Source organism: Capsicum annuum, chromosome 3 (genome assembly GCF_002878395.1).
Source record: "Capsicum annuum cultivar UCD-10X-F1 chromosome 3, UCD10Xv1.1, whole genome shotgun sequence".
NCBI classification, from domain to species: domain Eukaryota; kingdom Viridiplantae; phylum Streptophyta; class Magnoliopsida; order Solanales; family Solanaceae; genus Capsicum; species Capsicum annuum.
In genome coordinates, this window is record NC_061113.1 from 254604243 (window position 1) to 254628128 (window position 23886).

A 23886-nucleotide genomic window follows, 5' to 3' on the forward strand; every position below is an offset into this window, starting at 1 on the left:
CCCTTGGATGAACACTTCACATACCTTGATTACTACTTTCAAGAAGATTAAAGTGAGTTATTGAGACTTGAATTCTTGAACTTAATGAAACTAGGGCTTGCCCTTGAAAGAGTTTATGAGTAAAGAATGAGATTTTTCCCTATAGATTGATTAATTTTGGGTTAAGGCCTAATAAGGGTGGGAAAAATGACCCATTTGCCCCCATAACCCATATTAAAATAATGCTAAACACGGCTGCCCTCGGGTTGTAACTCTTGCTTGGGTCAAGTAGCCATCATGACGTGACCCCTACTTGGGTCAAGTAGCCATCACAGTGTGACCCTTACTTGGGTTGACTGTCCCTCACGACGTGGGGCTATCGCAACCCTCCATTATTTTGGGCATCTAAATTTGCCCTTATGGTAGCCCAAAAAATTTGAAACCCGATTGAAATGACCTACAAGTGACCCTGATCATGAATCAATTTAAAAATCAACTAACTAAGGTCGAGAAGGTCGGAAATAAAATCCTCTAAATTTAGAAGGCTAAAATAATTCTAAGTTTTGATACTTAGCTAAAAATTTTCTAAGTCTGGGACCCCCTTAAAAAGCTTAAAGGACTGAGTTAGTGTATGAATTTTGTAGGGTCTTACAATATTAGTGTAAACCTTAGAATTAATATTGGTATTGAGGATAAAATTGGATAGATATTTGTTGGGATTTTTGGTTGGTCATGGTTATGGGTTCTATTATTGTCTTTAATTTCTTATTGTTTTATCTTGTTATATGTTTGAAATTCATCTGACATAGGGTATAGGACGATTATGGTTAGGTATTGAGGGTGGTCTCCGATCTTAGTTGGACTCGAGGCACCCGACATTACTAGGCCCCATCTTGGGTCATGTTAGATTGGTATCAGAGTCATAGGTTCATGGTCACTTGGGAGACAACAAAGTCGTGTCTAGTAGTATCTCTTTTAAGTATGTGTAGCGGGCCACACTCAAAAGAGAGAGGCTACAAGGTAATTAGGAATATTTCTCTTTCTTGTGTTCTATTTTCAAGCATTAGAGTCTAAGGTCCTGGATTCTCCTCTAATTCCTATTTCTTTGATTTTTAGATCATGCCTTCTCAATGATCTAAAGTTCATGAATACTCTCATTTCCCAAGTGAGGACAATGCATATGGGACCCATTCTACTTATGGGGTCCATACCCAGTCTAGGGGTCCAGTTCCTGATTGTCCTTTTAGAGTTCCATCAGTTCCCTCTAGTCCATCTCAAACTCCTCCTACTGAAGTGACAAATGTAGAGTTTCATCAGTCCATTCATATGTTGGCACAATTGATAGCTTCTCAGTCTGAATGTGGTATTCCTGTTACTCCATCTTTTGAGGCCACAAGGGTTAGCCAGTTCATAAGGTTGAACCCTTTGAACTTTACTGGTGTTGAGGTGAAGGAGGATTCTCAAGGTTTTCTTGATGAGATAGGAAAAATCTTTTGTTTTATACATGCTACAAATATTGAGGGTGTGAAGTTTGCCGCCTATCAACTGAAGGATGTGGCATACTAATGGTACAAGGAATAGGATCAGACAAGGGGTAACGATGTTGAGTCATTTCTGTGGGAGGATTTTACTAATGTATTTTCTAGACCACTTCTTTCCTTAAGAGTTGAGAGAAGCTAAGACAGAAAAGTTTGATAATCTAAGGAAAGGTGAGATATTTGGCAAGGAATATGCCATAAAGTTTCACCAGTTCTCTCGGTATGCTACCGAGATGGTTTCTAGCATGAAGGCTAGAATGAGAAAGTTTGCTTTTGAGTAATCTAGAGAGTTAATATTAGAGAGTAAGGATGCCTTATTGATCAAAGACATGGATATCTCCAGGTTGGTTGTGTACATGTAGCAGGTGAAATAGGAGAGAGACAGGGCTAGAAGTTTAGGTTCTCTAAGCAGGGTGGTGGCCAACAACAGAGTGTCAGGGATAGTGGAAATTGGCCCAAGAAAACATGGGGCAATTCTGGGGCTTACTCGACGGCTAGTGCTCCCTACCCAAAGTCGTTGGGTGACAGGCATTTCCATAGTGACAACAACTTCAACGCACAGGGTTCCCAATCTCAGGCTAGTGAGGCTCAGGTAGCTCTATCATACCCTTCCTGCATATTTTTTGGTAGATTGTATTAGGGTTTCTGTGATGAGAGGAGCGATATGTGATTCAACTGTGGTTAGCCAGGGCATATACTTAGAAACTATCCTATTAGTGAGGTTGCTTTGGGGGCGAACAAGGTTCTAGTTGCTTCATCATCAGCTCCGGCACCAAAGAGCGCACTATCTAGTTTTGATACTATTTGGAACTTCTTTATACCCTCTCTACCCGGTAGGAGTTTGAGGAATTGCCTGATGTCGTGATTGGCATATTGAAACTCTTTTCCCATGATGTGTACTGCTTACTTGAATTAGGGTCCACTCTCTCTTATGTGACCCCATTTGTGGTCGTGCATTTTGGTTTTGGTTTGGAGTGTGTTTTGGACCCTTTTTCAGTTTCTACCTCGATAGCTGATTTGGTAATTGTTAAAAGAGTCTATAGGGGTATGTGGTATCTTTTGTTAGTAAGAAAACCGTGGTGGATTTATTTGAATTATGTATGGTGTACTTTGATGTCATCTTAGGGATGGATTGGTTGCACTTGTGCTATGCCTCTCTAGACCGTCGGACCCATAAGGTTGTCTTTAATTTCCCTAATGAGTCGGTGATTGAGTGGGGGGGTTGTTCCCTATATCCTAAAGGGAAATTTATATCATATCTTAGAGTTCGGAGATTGATCTCCATGGGGTGTCTCTATTATGTAGTTTGGGTTAAAGATTCTAACTCGGATGGTCCTTCTTTGCATTTCATCCCGGTGGTGAATGAGTTTCCTGAGGTCTTTCCTGATGACCTTATTGGTGTTCCTCCTGACAGGGAGATTGATTTTGGGATTGATCTTGTTTCGAACACTGGTCCAATTCTATTCCCCCATATAGAATGGCTCCAACTGAGTTGAAAGAACTTAAGGAGCAACTCAAGGATCTTTTAGATAAGGGTTTCATCCATTCTAGTGTGTCCCTGTGGGGTGAACTGGTGTTATTCATGTGTAAGAAGGATGGTTTCCTTCGGATATACATTGATTACTAGTAGTTGTATAAGGTAATGATAAAGAATAAATATTCTCTTCCAAAGATAGATGATTTGTTTGATGTGCTAAGTTTTTCTCCAAGGTTGATCTTCAATTCGGGTATCATCATTTAAATATTAGGGAGGTGGATATCCCTAAGACTATCTTCCGAACTCGGTATAGGCATTTTGAGTTCTTGGTGATGTAGTTTGGTTTAGCCAATGCCCCTGCGACATTCATGGATTTGTTAAATAGGGTCTTTCATTAGTTTCTGAATTTATTTGTCATTGTTTTTATAGATGACATTTTGGTGTACTATAAGAGTAAGGTGGATCATGTCGATCATCTCTGCATGGTGTTGCAGACCTTGAAGGAGTAGTAGTTGTATGACAAATTTTTGAAATGTGGCTAATGACATTGCTTGCAAGCTATGGTCGGTATGACGATACCACTTCATAATGCCTTGTTAATTAACTTTTGGTATTGGTGGTTTGGTTATGTGCAAATGGTTTTAATTGGACAATAATGTCAGGATGTGCTAGCTAACTATAAAGGCGTGATTCCAATGTACAGACACTGGAAACTTATGTTTCTCGATATGAGGGTTTGTCATGGTGACCATATGCTTGTGGGGTACTCGGGAATCCCCTAAGTTTATATTTGTATATATGTAGCATCTAGGGCGAAGGATACATGGGAATCTACAACACCTATGATATCTCTGGTTCGTGCAGCTACACGCGCTGGGCCTATTCATGGGGTAACACTAGACCTATATAGCCCATGGGTGGTTTTAGGACGGTTAAGCTACACAACCCGGGTTAAAGATTCAAATGCATAATAAACCTGGCTCCCTTTCTCAAAATGATATATATATATATATATATATATATATATATATGTATGAATGTGATTACATTTGTATATTTAATTTGGTTTTGAATAATGGCATTACTTTATTTTAATTCCTGAGTGCATGCTAGTGTTCACCCGCTAACCCATCTTTAGGCTCTGTATCCCCACGCGATGCAGGAACTGACCATACTACTCCTCCTACTCAGTGACTTGGATTCGAGGATAACATTGGTGTCAAAATGAAGTGGTAAGCTTACATACTCTGAAAGACTCTATTTCATGCTATGGATATTTTTTCATACTTTTGTTTATTTTTTATATCTTTACCATGTATGTACACTGTGATTTGGATAGTTTGATAGTTCTTTGAGTGAACCGAGTTATATTCTATTATTTATATGTTGATTTACTTGTATCAATCATTGATTAATGATATTTGTCAAGCCTCATGAATGAACTGGTAGCTTGAATTAATGATTTGCACATTGAACTTGAAGTGAGTTATTACATAACTTTTCGCTATAATAAGATGTTTTTAAAGTAATTATAAACTAGATTGGTTTTATGAGTTACTAGGGTTGTGTTTGACCTTAAATCAAGTATTTAGGTTTGTATAAATGTGATCTGGTGTGATTTTCCTGATTTGGATGATATTCTAAGGGGATCGTTATGACTAAAGTCTGACTTAATTAGGGTATTAATTGCTTTGTTTGTTTTTTGGTAAAATATTTATTTTTGGGGTCATTAGTGAAACAACTGGGCGGTTCTTAGTTAAGGGTAGGATTCAATGGTGAGAAAGTGGTTAATTAGTAATAATATCGTATTGTGGGTTAATTATTTATCAGTGAGAAGTGATCAGAATTGAATAAACCCTTATAGTGAGAGCTTGGCAAAATGAGTAGTAATTGATGATATGACATTAAGTAATCAAATTTGTATATTGTATGAGTTCATGTTTGATTCTGGATTTTGTATTATGTTTACATGATTTAACATTTTTCATCCAATGATGTCTACTAGTACGTGTGATTGTACTGATACTACTCTTGCTATACCTTTTTGGGTATAGCCTGAATGCAGGACCAGTTGGTGTTTTTGTTTGATATAGATAGAGATCTCCAACAACTTTCATCTTCTCTGTCCATGGTGGAAACAAGTCTTATGTACTTACTATTCCCTTTAGCAGCTCTTGTACATATTTAGAATAGGTCCTCAGAGAAAGTATTTTTATTTATGGTATTCTTGAAAAAAGTTGTATTATTTATAAAATTTTTAAATATTTAATAAAAATTATTTATAACCTCGGAATATATTTTTAATAGGTGGTATATGTTCTCCTACCTAGGTGGATTAGAGTGGGTATCTGAGCCTAGGTTATTAGTCTCATTTGTACAAGAGCAAATGTCGAGTAGAGTATTGGGGATTAGTGTATAAATGTTCACATCAAATTTTTGGAAAGCTATGAGGCATTCTAGTAATTTACTCATTTCTTCCTTCCTTTTTGTGGTGTCCTAAGGATTGTCTGTATGGGATGAGTCAAATTGGTATCTCTTAATTCCAATTGATATCTCAACCATCCCAATTGGGACCACATGAATCCCATTTGATAACTCAGACAACTAGTCCAAACTATACTGATATGCGGATGATCAACTAGTAGTCGCCTAGAAGGTAGCACTTAACTGAGTGTTTTAGAAAGCAAGGGCTATGTTGAGATGACTATTTGTGGAAATTTTCTAACTTGAGTTTTGTGTAAGTTGAAAGCTTAACTGATTGTTGTAAGAGTCTGTGACTAAGTGAAATGATTGTCAATTGACTAAGTGTTGTCGATAGTGAACATGAAGGATACATGATGTAAGTGAATTTTTGATGCTTGAGTTCTAACCACTGAATAAAGTACATGTAAAGGTGGTAAATAAAATTGACTAGGTTTTAAAGTCTTCCTTGTTTTAAGCGTTTGCTAAATGAATTACCTAAGTATGATAAGGTTTGAATGTTCATGGAAACCTGAAAGTGTTCATTGATATTTGATTTTACTTGAGAATTGGAGTGTATATTAGAGATTTTGTTAATTTTTAACCTTCTAAGTTTATGGTTTTTGATCTTAGATTTATATGTAAAATGTTGTAGTGGTTAGCTTATAGCATTATGTGGGAATGAGAAAAGAGGAACGTAGGAAACAAATTACGGGGTCATTGCCCTCGGGTTGCCATAGCGACAAGTATTTTGCTACTGCAACCCCAAAATAGAGGAAATATTTCTGCTATAGTAAGGTCGTTGTAACTAGAGGGGTTCCACTTTAGCGGGAGCACGTGCAGTGTCCAACCATGTTCTGCATTCCTTCCACTATCCTTCTGTAAATAATTATAAGTTGATAGTCAGTAAGTAAGTCGATAGTCAGTAAGTAAGTTGGTTTGTAACTTTAGAGAAGAGATAATAACTTTGCATTCAATTCATATATCATTAAAATAAATTATTCAAGATGCAGTAAAATAAAAGATTGTTTGTTACAAGTGCCAAATGGGGGCATACCAATTTCAGTAGCAACAATAAAAATAGAGGAGAGAGAGCAAGATAGTGTGTAAGCTAGGGATTTAGTTGGAGGCCCCATTGTCATTTAGGCTCAAGGAACTGGAGCCCTACTCTTCCATCTCACTTAGAAATAAGAACTCTGGCACCTCTTGGTAGAAAGGTTAATTTTTAATGATGGATGGTGCACCTGAACATAATGCCATGGACTTCCACACCCAAGCAAGAACATGATCTTGGAAGTGCCTCTTCTTTTTCTCCACATCCAACTTCCTTCGAAGCTATACAGATACCTGAGCTGGGTTTAATGGGGATATGGATCTAGAAGGATCAAAACCATAGAGAGGCAAGTAGGGCCGCTTCAAATAACTCCTTATGATGATCATATCCTCTTAAAGTCACTCATAAGACACAGGGGTTGTGTGGGAGGTGTACCTATTATGGCCCGAGACTACCCTCTGGTCGTAAAATAGTGCTTAAGGTCAAAACTAACTCCAACCTAACCCATGGCCTGAAAAAACACCAGGAGTATCAAAATTAATGGATAATAACACTTATGTGTAAGCTTAATTGAATAATGCGATAAACATTCTAAAGAAAACCAATAAATAATAACCAAATTTGTGGTCACAAGTTAAACATCTAATTATAAATATGAAAAGCTCTAGTATGAGAGTTTCTGGGATAATCCCCCAGCTAACTCTAACTGTCTGGAAACTGGGAACGAGAAAGACAAAAGGAAATGCTCACACTGGCCCTCGCATAATGAGGACTCACCAAAATGCTGCTACTGGTACAATAAGTGATCGTACTAGGAACAATTCTAATATTGAGCCTTAGAACCTATATTATGAGACAATATATCACAAAAGAAAGTATGTGATTAGTACTTTGAATGAACTGAGTATGTGAAATAGGAAATAACTGATATAAGCTGCACATGGTACTGTACCATGATAAACTAATGCAAGACCAAGTAATGAACATATGTTGTATAATGAACTTAATAACTGAATACAAGGTCATGTCAGAATCTAGATTTGAGATGTGAATTATGAATTGTACAGTGGGAGCTGCGAATAATCAATATATCTAATCTGAGCTAACTAGGGTCCAACCCATAACCTGAGCTAGAAGGGTGTTCAGTACATTGCTAAGAGTACGAACAGATTGACTAAACTGATGTCGAAAAGAACTAAAGTGTCAAGACTGGTCCGATGGGTGATCTTTTAGAACCTACAATGGTTCCATAGTTATGGACTTAAGGACTTCTACTAAAGGTCCCAGTCTAACTAGCAGATGATCCTTCATCCCTACGTCTGCTCGATACTAAGTACTACTCCCAACTTAATGACACTAATATCTTAATGCTCAATGCTAATAATAATCTGAAGAGTGAAAGTAACTACATTATCTAAAAGCATTCATAGCATGTAAACTAGGTGATATGTTACCTAAAAGTATATACATAAAATCCTAGGTCAATGGGTGCTCATAATCCACCATCTCAAAAAAATGCAACTATTATGCCAATTCCATAAACTGAATGAATTTAAGTAAAATAATGAATCAAGTCTAACACTTTTTTCATAATATAAATAGGGTCTGTGATAATGGTTATGTTATAATACTAAAATTCATGATAAAACATAGATTACTACTCAATAACACCATGGGACTGAGAAATCAAAGAATTTGACATCATCCATAAACCATAACTTAGGAAGAAGGAAATGTACTGGAGAATTGGGTTAACTTACGGAATTAATAGGTAAAAATTTATCCATTGATGAAATCCTACATAACTGAAGATGATAATCCTAAATAATTCTTTCGAATCAGTATCCTGAAGAAGATGAACCCTAGCTCTGCTTTGGGTAAAGAAATCACCCCATTTTCCTATTTGAAAATAAGTGTCAGGAGTTTTTATGAGTAACAGGTATTAGGGTAATATTAAACCCAATAAACATCCTTAAAATACGTAAAAAAACGTATTTTTGATGTTAAAAGAATGGTAAAAGACTGATATGCCCCTTCTTGAATTCAAAATTGGAAACTACTGGGAGGAACGTATGAAGCTTTCTCACGATAGTGGGACCAACCTACGATTGTGGGTTGCACTCATGGTTGGAATATGGATGATAGATCTCTAAACATGATCATACAAACCTTGGTATGATTGTGGGATCTATCTACGGTCGTATCTTTGTTCATAGGTTTGAATGTTAAATCAAGAGCATCTGTGGGATACACGGTCGTGCCTAGGATTGTGGTTCCCTCTTGTGATTGGGTAGTACACTTGAGAACCTTCAGATGTTGGGGTTTTATATATCATATGATACCATTGTACAGTCTTACAATGTAACAACAATCGTGGTTTGACTCGTGGTATCTCACTGCAGACCAGTGCTTCACTAAAAAGACCATAATTTTTACTCTGATGCCGGATTAAGGTAAAACTGGATGAGTTAGAAAGATAATTCAAATATATATAATTTGGCGGGTCTTGAGATCAAAATTACTACATAATATAGAAGTTATAATCATTTAAACCAGATCATTTCTTAAGTAATCAATCAGTAAGAAAGGTTTTGACTTGGTCAAGGGGTAGGAGTTTTTTGTGGCCTTGGTACATTGGCCAAATTCCTTATCATTCTATTAAAACTTAATTTTAATCCTATATGTACTTGAAGCATGGTTCTAGCCTTGTCTTGGATTTTCTGAGGTGTGTTACAATATTTTTCCATTAGGGTCATTCGTCCCCGAATGAAAACTAACTATGCTAAAGTCTTAAAGGAAAGAATTGCAATTCCCATGCTGAATTTCTACGAGCTAAATATTGAAATGATAACTAAGTTTGTAACTGAAACATGGACTGAACCAAACTTTTGAATGCATGTTATGATGGGGGACATGAGACAAAAAGAATTAATTAGTTAAGGGAATAATATTACCTTAAGCTGGAACTGAGTTCGAAGGGAATGATGAGGGTACTTGGTTATTATATCTATCCCTATTTCCCAAGTAGCTCCCCCAACCGACTGATTTTGCCACTAAACACTTATCGAAGTGACCTCCTTATTCCTTAACTTACAAACTTGACAGTCAAGGATTTCAAATAGGACTTTATTTTAAGAAAGGCTATCTTTCTTACCTACACTCTCTAAGGGCATGAACAATGCGGGATCACCAATGCATTTCTTTAATAAGGAAACATGGAAGACTGGATGCACTGATGCTAAGTTTGCAGGAAACTCTTACTCATAGGCTATATTGCCAAAGTGACCTACAACCTTATAAGACCAACATAGCAGGGATTGAGATTTCTTTGCTTCCTAAATATCTCCACCCCTTCATAGGTGAAACTTTCAAGTAGACAAAATCGCCAACAACAAACTCAAGTTCCCTTCTCCTCACATCTGCATAGGACTTCTAAGGACTTTGAGCCGTTGTCAACCTTTCTCTAATCAAACTAAACTTTCTCTAGATTCTCATGAACTATAGATGGCCCTATTAATGTAGCTTCACCAACTTCAAATGAACTAATAAGAGATTGATATATCCTACCATAAAGTGCCTCAAATAGGGCCATCTGAAAACTAGAATAATAGATATTATTATACACAAACACGATAAAAGGTAGATGATCATCCCAACTACCCTTAAAATCGATCATGCATTCTCTTAATATGTTCGCTAAAGTCTAAACGGTCCTTTCTGCCTGACTATCTATCTGTGGGTGAAAAGATGTAATGAGATAAACTTGGGTACCAAGACCTTTCTAAAACGACTTCTAAAATTAAGATGTAAACTAGGTACCTCTATATAAAAAGATAATTAAAGGGACTCTATGCAATTTCAACAACTCCCTAAGATAAAGTTTAGCACAATCTTCGACTGAATCTAAAGTGTTAACTATCAGGAAATTGGTCGACTTAATCATTCAGTCCATGATAATCCAAATAGAATAATGTTATTGATGAGTGCAATACAACCCTATAATGAAGGCCTACCTCTCACTTCCAGATAGAAATACTAATGTCCTAAAGCTTGTCACTATGTTTTTGGTGCTCAACTTTAACCTACTGGCAAGTTGGACACTTAGCCATAATTTTGCAATATATTTCTTCATACCATTCCACCAGTAGATTTACCGCAAATCATTGTACATCTTTGTGTCTATTTGATTAATAAAATATCGAGAACCATAAGCATTCGCTATCTCAAGTCATCTATATTTGGAACACATAGTCTACCCTAATAGTGAAGAACACCATCTCTCCCTTGGAAAAAAATCTCAACCTTCTAACTTTGGACCACTGCTTTCAACCTAAGTAGAATAGGGTCACTATATTTCTTTTCTTTAACATCGGCAACCAAAGAGGATTTAAAACTATTTTGAACCAAAATACTACCTTCCGCTGAGCCAACCAACTAAACTCCAAATATGGCAATCTATTAACCTTACGAGCTAGTTCTTTCTTGTAATCCTCTACATGAGAAACACTTAATAGATATAATATGCTAAGGATGTCAACCACAACATTGGCTTTACTCAGATGGTACAAAATACTCTTATCACAATCCTTCAACAACTCTATCCATCTTCTCTAACAGAGATTTAGATATTTCTGACTGAACACTTATTGGAGACTCTTGTGATTGGTGAACACGTCAACATGAACCCCATAGAGGTAATGCCTCTAAATATTTAAGGCAAAAAAAATTGTTTTCAACTCAAGTTTATGAGTTGGGTAGTTCTTCTCATGAGGATTGAGTTGTTTTGAGGCATCTGCTATAAATTTTCCCCGATCCATCAACATATAACCTAGTCCAACCATAGAGGCATCATAGTATACTATAAAACTATTTGAGCTATCGAGCAAAGTTAAAACTAGAGCAGTGATGAGTCGAGTCTTCAACTCCTGGTCTTCTCACAAGAATCGAACCACTAAAGTTTGACTTTCTTCTGAGTTAGCCTGGACATGGGATAAACAATTTAGGAAAATATTTCAACAAACTGCTTGTAGTAACTGGTTAAGCCTAAGAAATTCTTAATATCTGCTAGATAGATGGGCCTAGGCCAACTTCTCATTGCTTAGATCTTTTGAGGATTAACCCGAATACCCTCATATGAAATAATATAAATAAGGAATCTTACTAGTTTCAACAAAATTTTACACTTACTGAATTTGGAAAATAACTGGTAATATTTAAGAGACTGTAAGATAGTCCTCAAATGATCTGCGTGTTCATCCCTATTTCAAGAATAAACGAGGATGTCATCTATAAATACAATGACGAACAAGTACAAGTAATCTTCAACACCCTGTTCATTAGGTCTATAAAATCTATAGGGGCATTAATTAGTCCAAAAGACATAATAACATATTCAAGGTGACCATATAGAGTTTTGAATTTTTTCTTAGGAATGTCATATTCTCTGACTCTAAGCTGATGATAACCTGATCTAAGGTCTTTCTTAGATAAGCAATTTACACCCTGAAGTTGGTTTAATAAGTCATCAATCTTAGGAATGGGATACTTATTTTTGATTGTGACCTTGTTCAACTAAGGATAATTGTCACGACCAGAGGCTAACCCTAGTTGTAACACGGTTCTTGAAACTATCAGTGATCCCAAGCTAACTAATGAACTGGTATACTACTTGAGCAACTATTTAATAATTAAATAGCTAGTTATGTTGTGCAAAAACTTAATCATAAGGAATCTAAATAAGTATGTAACTGATAAAATTTTACAATTCGATAAAGCTGAGGAAAGAACTCAAATTACATGATTGACTCTAACTGACATCTATGAAACCTCTACTATACTGACTATAGATAGCTGGGACATGCCTCTAACTACTACTAATCAATACATATGGAAAATCAGAAATACAACATACTATATGAACTAAATCTGATTGTAGTCCCCAAAATAAGAGAACTCCTCACCTGCTGGCTGGAAGCAACAACTGTCTGATTATGATGCTTACGCTATAAATGGTACCTACATTATGAGACAATGTACCACATAGACATATATGTGGATCAGTATTTTGGAAATGTACTGAATAAGTAAGGGTGAATGAAATAAGTAAAACTAAGTTCATACGTGATCTTAAAACATGCATGCTAAGTGTAAGTAGACTCTCCAAGAGACTAAAATAAGCCGAAAAATGATATATCTTAAAATATGATTAACCAACAAAATTTGATAAGATGGTGAATCACTAAGTTTAGTTTCGTAAAATATTTACTTTTGTAGAATAAGTAGAATTGTAGCTGGGATATGGTAAAACATGAATACATGAACATACAAAACCAAACATCTATGTACTGAGCTGGCTTGATTAACTGAATAACTGATGTCTGAGTGACAGAATGATTGAAATCTTAGTAAAGAGATAACTAGCACCTATATATAGAGTAACTGATATATGAATATGTACTACTAATATCCAAATACTGGATAGCTGATAACTGAATACTGATAATCTAATACTGAACTGTACTTAGTCTGAATAACTGGGCTGAAACTGTGGGGTATTGTGTATATAATATAAGGACTAACTGAACCACATGAGATAACTAAGCATAAATTCATGAAAACTATAATTTATGAGAATGCAAGACAAGTGTATATCTGTTATGTTACTGAGATAAATCTAAAATTTGAAAGACTAAAAACTATAAAAAGGGATATCTGAAAGTCTGTACACTTAGTGAAACAAACTTGAACTAAATATTCACTGAATACTATAATGAGATTAAGGGAGATTTTATCTAACCAGCATGCTCTAATCTAAGCTAATTAGGGTTCAACTTGTAACCCCAATTGGAAGGGTGTTAGTACCGTGCCATAAGTACTAACACTGGCTGTGTGGATCCACTAAACTGGTGTCCCGAAGGACCAGGGTATCAAGCCTAAATTGACGGTTCACCCCTGAGAGGAATCCTAGCCTAAACTGATGTGTGTCTCCTTATGTCCTATGCTGGCTATATAGTTTTGGAATATAGGGATTGCTACTAACGACTCTACTTAAATGACGAGGAAGTCACCAACCCTACTACTTCCAATTGAACTGACACTGGAATCACAAGCTGGTGCATGCACTGATAACTAATAAGCTCAGGTTATAGTATGCTGAAAATAATAGTGCATGCATAATCTTGAAGAAATCATGAACATGTGATCAAATATATTTAACATGAAATAAGTATTGGTGGGTTCCTTATAAAAATAATGATCTGAACATGGTGATAAAATCATGACTCAAACTGACTTGTTACTTGAAAACACAATTATGTAAAAAACACATAGGTATCGGGCGTTCATAACCCAACAAAACTGATTGATCATAAAAAATACGATATCAAACTTGAAATACTGTAATAAGTGATCATGGTTCAAAAACCCAAACTTGGTATTTCATCAATCATGCAAAAATAATAACCTTAAACATGAGAGTATTTTGAACATGAGGAAATAATAGGATTACATGGCTAAATTCATAACTTAGGGATTTATCATGAAATTTTCTAGAATAAGGCATGGAAAATTGAATACTTAGGACATAAGATAACCAATCTTTTCATGGGATCACACTATGTCATGAATTGAGTCAAATTACTAAGGAGAAACATGATTTAAATGCATTTTGAACATATTCAACTTCATAATAATGGAAAAATTCATACTTTAAATCAAATAAAGGTTTTTGGGCTCCATAGGTGAAAGGGGACCTATGGATGAACTCCCACATACCTTAATAGATGATTTCTTGAGGATTTTCTGGAGGGTTTCTTGAACTTAGGATACTTGAACTCTTGTGTCCTTTATAGAAAATCTTGAACTTTGTTCATGGTGGGGAAGGGGAGCATTTTTACTTGAGGAATTTTGAGGAAGATTGGAAAATAATGCCCCTTTGGATGCTATAAATCTTCCTTTGGACGTTTGGGGTTGAGGGGAAAGGACTAAAGTTCCCTTTGACACCTAAGAAGTTGAAACAATGTGGTAATAGACCTTGCTTTGTGTCCCTTAGCCTGAGGGAGTAGCCCTTACGATGCACGCTCCATTCCAGCAGTGTAAGCCCCGTGGCGCGGGCTTATCACGCGCACTCACTGCCTCTAACAAAAATGGCTATAACTTTTTGGTCAGATATCAGATTAAGCCAAATTTGTATCGTTGGAAAGCTAACTCAATTTTCTACAATTAGGTAGACCCTTGTAGAATCGAATACCAAAAGTAATTCCTATGAACATTTTTCACCTCGAAAGCACTTCACACACTAGGATAATGATCATGAAACATGTATTAACATACAAATCACGGGATTATTCACACACGTAGGAATGATGCTTCAAAATCTAGCCTAAAAATGTGGGGTGTTACATTATCTCCCTCTTGGAATTATTCATTCTCGAATAAGACTAGTTAGACTGAGAGTAATAAGACGACTGAGATCATATTCTGAACATGCATGACTTGGAACATGAATGCATAACTTAGTCTGAGCATGATACATCAACTACACTAATTTCATAAATACATGCAATGACATGAGAATGGTTATAAAGCTGAGATAGAAATGGGAGAGTCAATTTATGAGTAACCATTACTTCAAGCTGGATCTTATTTCGTGAAGAAAACATGAAAGGTTTAGGACATTAATACTTGGGTTATTACAATACATCCCCCTTTTGGGATATTTTATCCCTCGAATAATGCTGACTTTTCTAAAATGCTAAGGAAAGAGTGAGTAATGCACGGGTCACTTACGAACTTAATCATGACTAAATATCTAGAATCTAAAATTGATGTATGAACTGAGCTGAATTTGTAAATTACCTAGATGCAAGAAAATCACCTCTTGGAATATCCATATTTATGAGACTCCGGATAGTATGACTAGATGGAAAGATGGAAAACCATAGGAACTTGTCTGTCTGACTGCTAGACATGATTGCTGGCTATATAGACTGAATCGTACTGAAAGCTTATACTAAACTATACATTCCACTTCCAAAACTACACTTTACTTGAGGCTACTTAAAATATTTACATGGGCACTAGTAACTCTATCTACAGAAGTTTGAGTTGAACTGAATTCTCTCACTATGATCAAGCCTACTCGAATCTACAAGTGCACACATAACACTGTGATATTAGCCCAAACCATGAATTCAATACCCCATGCGTTTTCACCACTTTTCATCTCAAGAATAATTCTTCTTACTACTTTAACAACTAAATTCAACCCCTTACCAGGAAATTCATTAACGCACAATGCATTCATCCACTTATACACCAACATGACATTCAAGACTATCTTCATAACCATATATGAAATTATAGGCAAACAACTACAAAAGCATCTTTCTTACATTCTCTAAACCTTTATCAATAACAACTTTCTTGCACTATTCTTAAGAAGACACGCATGGAATTCTCAATTAACCATGACATATACAAGAATCTTAACCTTTATCTTCCTTCAACCTTATAACCTTATGTAAAACATGCATACTATAAATATTTTTAACGAGGAACATTTAATCTTTCTCATCTAAACAATTACTCATCACCATTATCATTACATAAGGAGAGGTCACTGAAAGGTTAGGACATAAGGACCTGAAACATGAATGAACACTATGTATAACACGGACACTTAATTGAGGCCTGAGGAATAAAGTATCAAAAGCATGAATTCATCAAAGAGAGTTAAACTAAGGACATACATGAGATAATCTGAGTTTCACTTGTCATTAAGAGTGCACCCTTAGTTATGGGAACTAAGCATACTGTAAAGCATGAGTACATGATTCATGAGTTGCATGACCTAAGTTTGGTGCCACAACAGATTGGTTATTATAGGTGGTCATAAACTAGGATAAGGCTGCTATCGATTACAGTCCTTCTTCCATTAGTTCTTTTTGGAGGAGTATTCTATAAATGTATAGAGAATTAGTTATAAAAAAGTTCTAATAGAGCTCACACCCTATCACATGATATAAATATGAAAGAAGTGAAAGTTTTCCTAAAATGTCTTATAGACTCTCACTGATAAGTATAGCATGCTTCACACTTATAAATAAGACTCTATTTAATACGACTATTAGACACCCTAGGACACTTTAAACCTGTGGATCTAAACCCAAGTTTATTACAAACAGAGACCACCCCCTAGTTGTAACAGAGTGATTAGAGTCATAATTGCAAGATAACCTATGGCTAGGTAAAAACTAAGAGTCTAGAAAATAATAGATAAAAATACTCATGGGGAAGATGAATTGAATAATGAAATAAATATTCAAAAGAAAAATTGATCAACAATAATCGAATCTGAGATCATAATTTGAATCTAACTATAAGTCTGAAATACCTTTACTAAGATGAGTTGATAGTACAAGCCCCTAACTAACTCTAACTATTTGAAAACTAGGAAGGACAAAGACAATAAAATGCTGACACTAGCCCTCTTATGATGAGGACTCACCAAAATGTTATTGCAGATACAGTAAGAAATCATGCTAGGTGTAATATGGATACCAAGTGTTAGAATCTATATTATGAGACTATGTAGCACAAAAGAGAGTAAGCAATCAATAGTTTGAATATATTGAGTATGCGAGATAGGAAATAACTAATATCAGCTGAACATGGTACATGTAACATAATAACTAATAAAAAACCAAGAAATGAACATATGTTGTCTAATGAAATAAATAATTGAATACAAAACCATGCAATAGGTGTAAATTATGAACTAGAATGTAAGAGCTACTTATAAGTGACATCAAGGCTTGTATGATCATGTTCAAAGTTATCTCATCAGATCGTGAATCCAACAGATGCTCCTAATTTAACCTAACTTTGAACATGATCATACAAGCCTTGATATCGTGGTTCCCTCTTGTTGTTGGGAGGTACAATTTTCAAATTTTATATGTAGGGGTTGTCTCGATCAGATGATACCATTGTACTGTGGTACAATGTAATCAAGATCGTGTTTTGGCTCATGGTATCTCACAACAAATCAGTGTTTAACTAAAAAGACCATAACACTTTAGTCTAATGTTGGATTAAGGCAAAACTAGATGCTTTGGAAAGATAATTCAATTATCTATCAGTTGGTGGGTCTTGATATCAAACTTACTTCAAAATCCGGAAGTTATGGTCATTTCAATTTGATTATTTTTTAAGGAATCGATTGGTAAGGAAGGTTTTGGTTTGGTCAAGGAATAGAAGGTTCTTATGGACTTGGTACATGGACAAATTCCTTCTCATATTGTTAAAACTTGATTATTAATCCTATAGGTACTTGAAGCATGGTTCTAGCATTGGCTGGGATTTTTAAGGGTTTTATTAATTTCCCCCTTGAGATCATTCAACCCTATAAAAAAACTAACTACGGTAAAGTAATAAGGAATAGAGATGTAATTTACACACTAAATTTTTATGAGCCAAATATTTACATGATAATTGAGTTTGTAACTGAAACATGGACTGAACCAAACTCATGAATACATGTTCTGACTTGAGAATAGCTACACGAGACAGGAAGAATTAATTAGTTAAGGAAAACTATTACCACAAGTTGGAACAAAGTTCAAAAAAAATGGGGGCACGTGGTCATCATATCTAGCTCTATTCCTATGTAACTACATCAACTGACTAATTTTGCCGCGAACCTTTACCAAAGTGACCTATTTATTCATTAGCTTATGAACTTGACCGTCAAAGATCTCAACTAGGACCTCTTCGTAAGAGAGACTACCTTTCACATCCATACTCTCAAAGAGCATATCCAATGCCGGATCACCAAAGCATTTCTTTAACAAGGAAACATGAAAGACTGGATGCAGTGATGTTAAGTGTGCAGGAAACTCTAACTCATAGGCTACATTGCCAAAACCAACCATATAAGGAACAACATAGTAAGGACTAAGCTTTCTATGCTTCCTAGATCTCTTCACCCCTTTCATAGGTGAATTTTTTAAGTAGATAAAATTGCCAAGAACAAACTCAAGTTCCATTTTTCTCACATTTGCATAGGACTTCTGACGACTCTTATTTGTTTTCAGCCATTCTTTAATTAGGTAAACTTTCTTAATAGCCTTGTTACTTGAATTAGGCCCTATTAATGTAACTTTACTAACTTTAAACCAACCAATAGAAGATCTAAACCTCCTACCATAAAATTCCTCAAATAGGGCTATTTGAATACTTGAGTGATATCTATTATTATATGCAAACTCAATCAATGGTAGATAATCATCCCAACTACCCTTTAAATCAATCACACATTATCTAAATATGTCCTTTAAGGTTTGAATGTTTCTTTCTTCCTGATCATCTATTTGCGAGTGAAAAGTTGTACTGAGATGATCTTAGGTACCAAGACCCTTTTGAAACATCTTCCAAAATTGAGAGTTAAACTTATCTTTATCTGAAATGATAGTTAAAAGATCTCCATACCATTTCACCAACTACCTAAGATAGATTTTAGAATAATCCTTGGCTAAATATGAAGTGTTAATTAACAAAAAATGGGTTGACCAAGTCATTCGGTCCACGATAACCCAAATAGAATTATTCTATCAACGAGTGTGAGAGAACCCTGTCATGAAGTCCATATTCACTACCTCCTACTTCCAGGTTGGAATACTAATGTCTTGAAGCATGCCGCTAGATCTCTGGTGCTCGACCTTAAACTATTGGCAATTTGGATACTTGGCCACAAATTTTGTGATATCCTTCATCATATCATTCCTCTAATGAAATTCTGACAAATCATGGTACATCTTAGTGGCTTATAGGTAAATATAATATCACATACCATGAGTCTCTACTAGAATTCATTGTGTTAAGTCTTCTATATCTGAAACACATAGTCTGCCCTAATAGTGAAGAACATCATCTCTCTTTCCCTTATGGGAGAAAACCTCAACCTTCTGACTCTGGACCGTTGCTTTCAACCTAAGTAGAATAGGATCACTTTCTATACCTTAACCTTAATAGCCAAAGAGAATTTTGAACTATTTTGAACCAAAATACTACCTTTTGTTGAGTTAACCAACTGAACTCCTAGTCTAGACAATCTATAAACCTTACGAGCTAGTACTTTCTTCTCATCCTCTATATGAGCAACATTTTCCATATATAATTTGCTAAGGGAGTCAGCCACCATATTGGCTTTACTTGAATAGTACAAAACACTTGTAAGATTATCCTTCCATAACTCTAACCATATTTTATGATAGAGATTTAGATATTTCTGATCGACCACATACTGTACACTCTTGTGATCGACGAACATGTCAACATCAATTCCATAGAGGTAATGCCTCCAAATCATTAATGAAAAAATAACTGTTGCTAACTCAATATCATTAGTTGAGTAATTCTTCTTATGAGGCCTGAGATTTCTAGAGGCAAATGCTATAAGTTTTTCCCATAAAATCAACACACAACCAAGTCCAACCCTGGAAGTATCAAAGTATACTACAAAATTATCTAAGCCCTCAGGAAAAGTTAAAACTGGATTGGTGGTGAGTCAAGTCTTCAACTCCTGAAAACTCTTCTCACAAGAATTGGACCACTAAAATTTGACTTTATTCTGAGATATCTTGGACATGGGATAACGAATTAAGCAAAATCCTTTAACAAACCAACTATAGTAACCAGCTAAGCCCAAGAAACTCCTGATATCTTCTACAAAGATGGGTCTAGGCTAGTTTTTAATTGCTTTGATCTTTTGAGGATCAACCCAAATGCCCTCACCAAAAATAATATGACAAAAGAATGTTATTGATTTCAACCAAAATGCATACTTCTTGGATTTAGTGAATAGATGGCAAATTATAAGAGCCTATAAGACAATCCTCAAATGATCTACTTATTCATCCTCACTCTGAGAATAAAAAAGATGTTATCTATGACCACAATGATGAACATGTCTAAGTACTACTTGAATACCCTATTCATCGGGTCAATAAAATTTCCAGGAGCATTTGTTAGCCCAAAATACATAACAATAAATTCAAAGTGACCATCCCAAGTTCTGAAGGCTATCTTTAGAATGTCATATTCTTTGAATATGAGTAGATGATTTCCTGATTTGATTCTATCTTAGAGAAGAAATTTGCTCTCTAAAGTTGATTGAACAAGTCATCAATCCCATGAATGGAATACTTATTTTTAATTGTGACCTTATTTAAGTAACGGTAGTCGATGCACATCCTAAGAGAATTATTTTTCTGATGCATGAAAAAAATTAGAGCACCCCATGGAGAGATGTTCGATTGATAAAACCTTTGTCTAAGAGGTCCTTTGATTGATCCTTCAACTCTTTAACCTCGGATAAAGACATTTTGTAGGGTGGAATTGAAATAGTTTGGATATTTGGAAGGAAATCTATACCAAAGTCAATTTCTCATTCAGGAGGAACTCCAGGTATATCTTTTGGAAACACTTCTGGAAATTTATTTACCACTAGAAATGAATCAAGAGTTGGGGTTTCATACTTTAAATCCTTAACCTGAATAAGATTCTAGATACACCTTTTGGAAATCAACTTTCTATGATTAAAGCAAGAGACAAACCAACCCATAGGTGCTGAGGTGCTACCCTTTCACTCTAGAACTGGTTTATTTAGAAATTAGAATTGGACTACTCTCTTTCTATAATAAATAGATTCATAGCAAGAGTTATCCAATCCATACCAAGAATGACATTAAAATATACCAAGTCTAACTCTAAGAGAGAAATTGAGGTGACTTTCTTGGAAACTATAACTAGGCAATTTTTGTATACCCATTTAGCTATGATTGAGTCACAAACTAGAGTAGAGACTATGAAAGGTTCTGAAAGAAATTTAGGATTGACACCGAAGTCTACTTCTATATATAGGGAGTTACGAAAAAACATGGCTCTGAGATCTAATAATGCATAGACATGAATATGAAAAACCAGTAATGTACCCATGACTTTATCTATAGAACTTTCTTAATCTTGCCAAGTTTGAAGAGAATAGAACCTGTTCTAACACTGTCCGCCAGTTGTACTTAGGGCTGGGCATTCAGTTTGTTCGATTTGATAGTTTAATATCTTTTTGATTTTCTGATTTTCGAATTAGCAAAAATGACAACTGTAATAAAAAAATAAATTTGGTTCAGTTTCTACAAATTCAGTTCAGTTATTTTAGATTTTTATTTTAGTTTTGAAGATTAAAGTAGTGAACCCCTCTTTGTTATAATTGGACATTTAAAATTAATGATTTTTCTTAAAAAAATAGTATTTTTCAATCCTATTTTTCATTCCAAGATATAAATAACTCAACATGGATGAAACTAAATGACATAACCATAAGTTCAACATAATATATAACTTCATTATGCATAAGTTCGCATAAACAATTGGAACTCGAAAGAATGGTTGCTGTAGAAAATACTACAGTCGGTACTACAGGCTGTAGCCCACAGTGGTCATCTGGTCGACTGGTCATCGGCTCTGGTGTCATTGTACAGACAACGATCTCACCGGCGGTCTATGATTTAATTGATTGTTCAACTATTGAACTGATGTATGTTATTAGCTGTATGCAGCATACTATTACTAATTAGTTATTAGGGTTGCTATTATATATTTATTTTATATTATTATATATTAAATATATTATACATATATATATATAATATATATATATATATATTATTAATTATTTATAGAATTTTGGTTAATCAATTTATCCGAATTATTTTTTTGAACAACCGAACACCAAACCGTTTAACCGAATTTCAAAAATTAAAAATCAAAATCAATCCAAATAATCGAAAAACCAAACGTCAGATCTCCGCACCTATGGTGCCACAAGTATGTTCCTAACTCTCTTATTTTGTAGCAATTTTATGCATTGGGACAATGCATAATTTGCAGTTGAGGGTGAGGTTTCTTGGGGGTCTTGATGTCCTCTTGGTGTTTTTGTTGCCGTGCCTCTTTTCCCAGGAGTCCTATTCCTAGTAGAGCCAACATTTTTAGGCATATTATGTTTTATTTCATGATATTTTGTGGTTAACTAGGATAAAAATAAGTATCTAGGAAAGTTGACATGTTTTTGTTGATTTTTGTGATAAATGATAATACCTCTCCAATTGTCTATTCTTGAACTGTGTAATATGTATCTATATATGACTATTACTAATCTTGTTATGGAATTAGGATTAGGGATATGATAAGCATTGCTAATAATTTCATGAACCAGATAGGCCTGTAATATTTACTATATGCCATGTGTGTGTGAGATGCTACTTAGTTCCTTTTTGTGTGTTAAATCTAGAACTTGCCCAATTAGTCTTGCCTAGGTTATAAGATAGTTGGTTAGGAAAGGATCATAGGCCATTTTTGAACTTAGTCCACTTTTAGACTAAATGATCTCAACTGGGACCTCCTCATAAGAGAGACTGTCTTTCACACGCACACTCTCTAAAGTAAAAACTAATGCTGGATCACCAATGCATTTCCTTAACAAGAAAACATGGAAGACTGGATGCATTGACGCTAAATCTGCAGGTCATTCCAGCTCATAGGCTACATTAACATAGTGACTCAAAATCTTAAAGGACTAACAAAGTAGGGACTGAGCTTTCCCTTCCTACCAAATCTCTTCACCCCTTTCATGGGCAAAACCATCAAGTTGACAAAATCACCAATAGCAAATTCAAGCTCCCTTCTCCTCACATATGCATAGGATTTTTGGTTACTCTAAGGTGTTTCCAGCCTTTCTCTAATTAGTTGAACTTTTTACATAGCCTCATGTTCTAAATCTGGCCCTTTCAAAGAAGCTTCACTAGCCTTAAACCAACCAATTGGAGATCTACACCTCTTATCATAATAGAACCATCTGAATAGAGTGGTAGCTGTTACTATAATCAAATCAATCAAAGGCAAATTATCATCCCAACTACCCTTAAAATCAATTATGCACACTCTCATCATGTCCTCTAAGGTCTGAATGGTCATCTCTACCTGACCATATGTCTGTGGGTGAAAATCCATACTAAGATGAACTTAGGTACCAAGAACCTTATGTCTTCCAAAATTGTAAGGTAAACGAGGTACCTCTATTTGAAATAATGGTCAATAAAACTCCATGCAATTTCACCAACTCCCTAAGATAGAGTTTAGCATAATCTTCAGCTAAATTTAAAGTGTTAACTAGTAATAAGTGGGCTGACTTAATCATTCGATCCATGATAACCCAAATAGAATCATATTGTCGATGAGTATGAGTTAACTCTGAATGAAGTCCATATTCACTAGTTCCCACTTCCAAGTAGGATTGTTTATTTCCTAAATTTCACCACCAG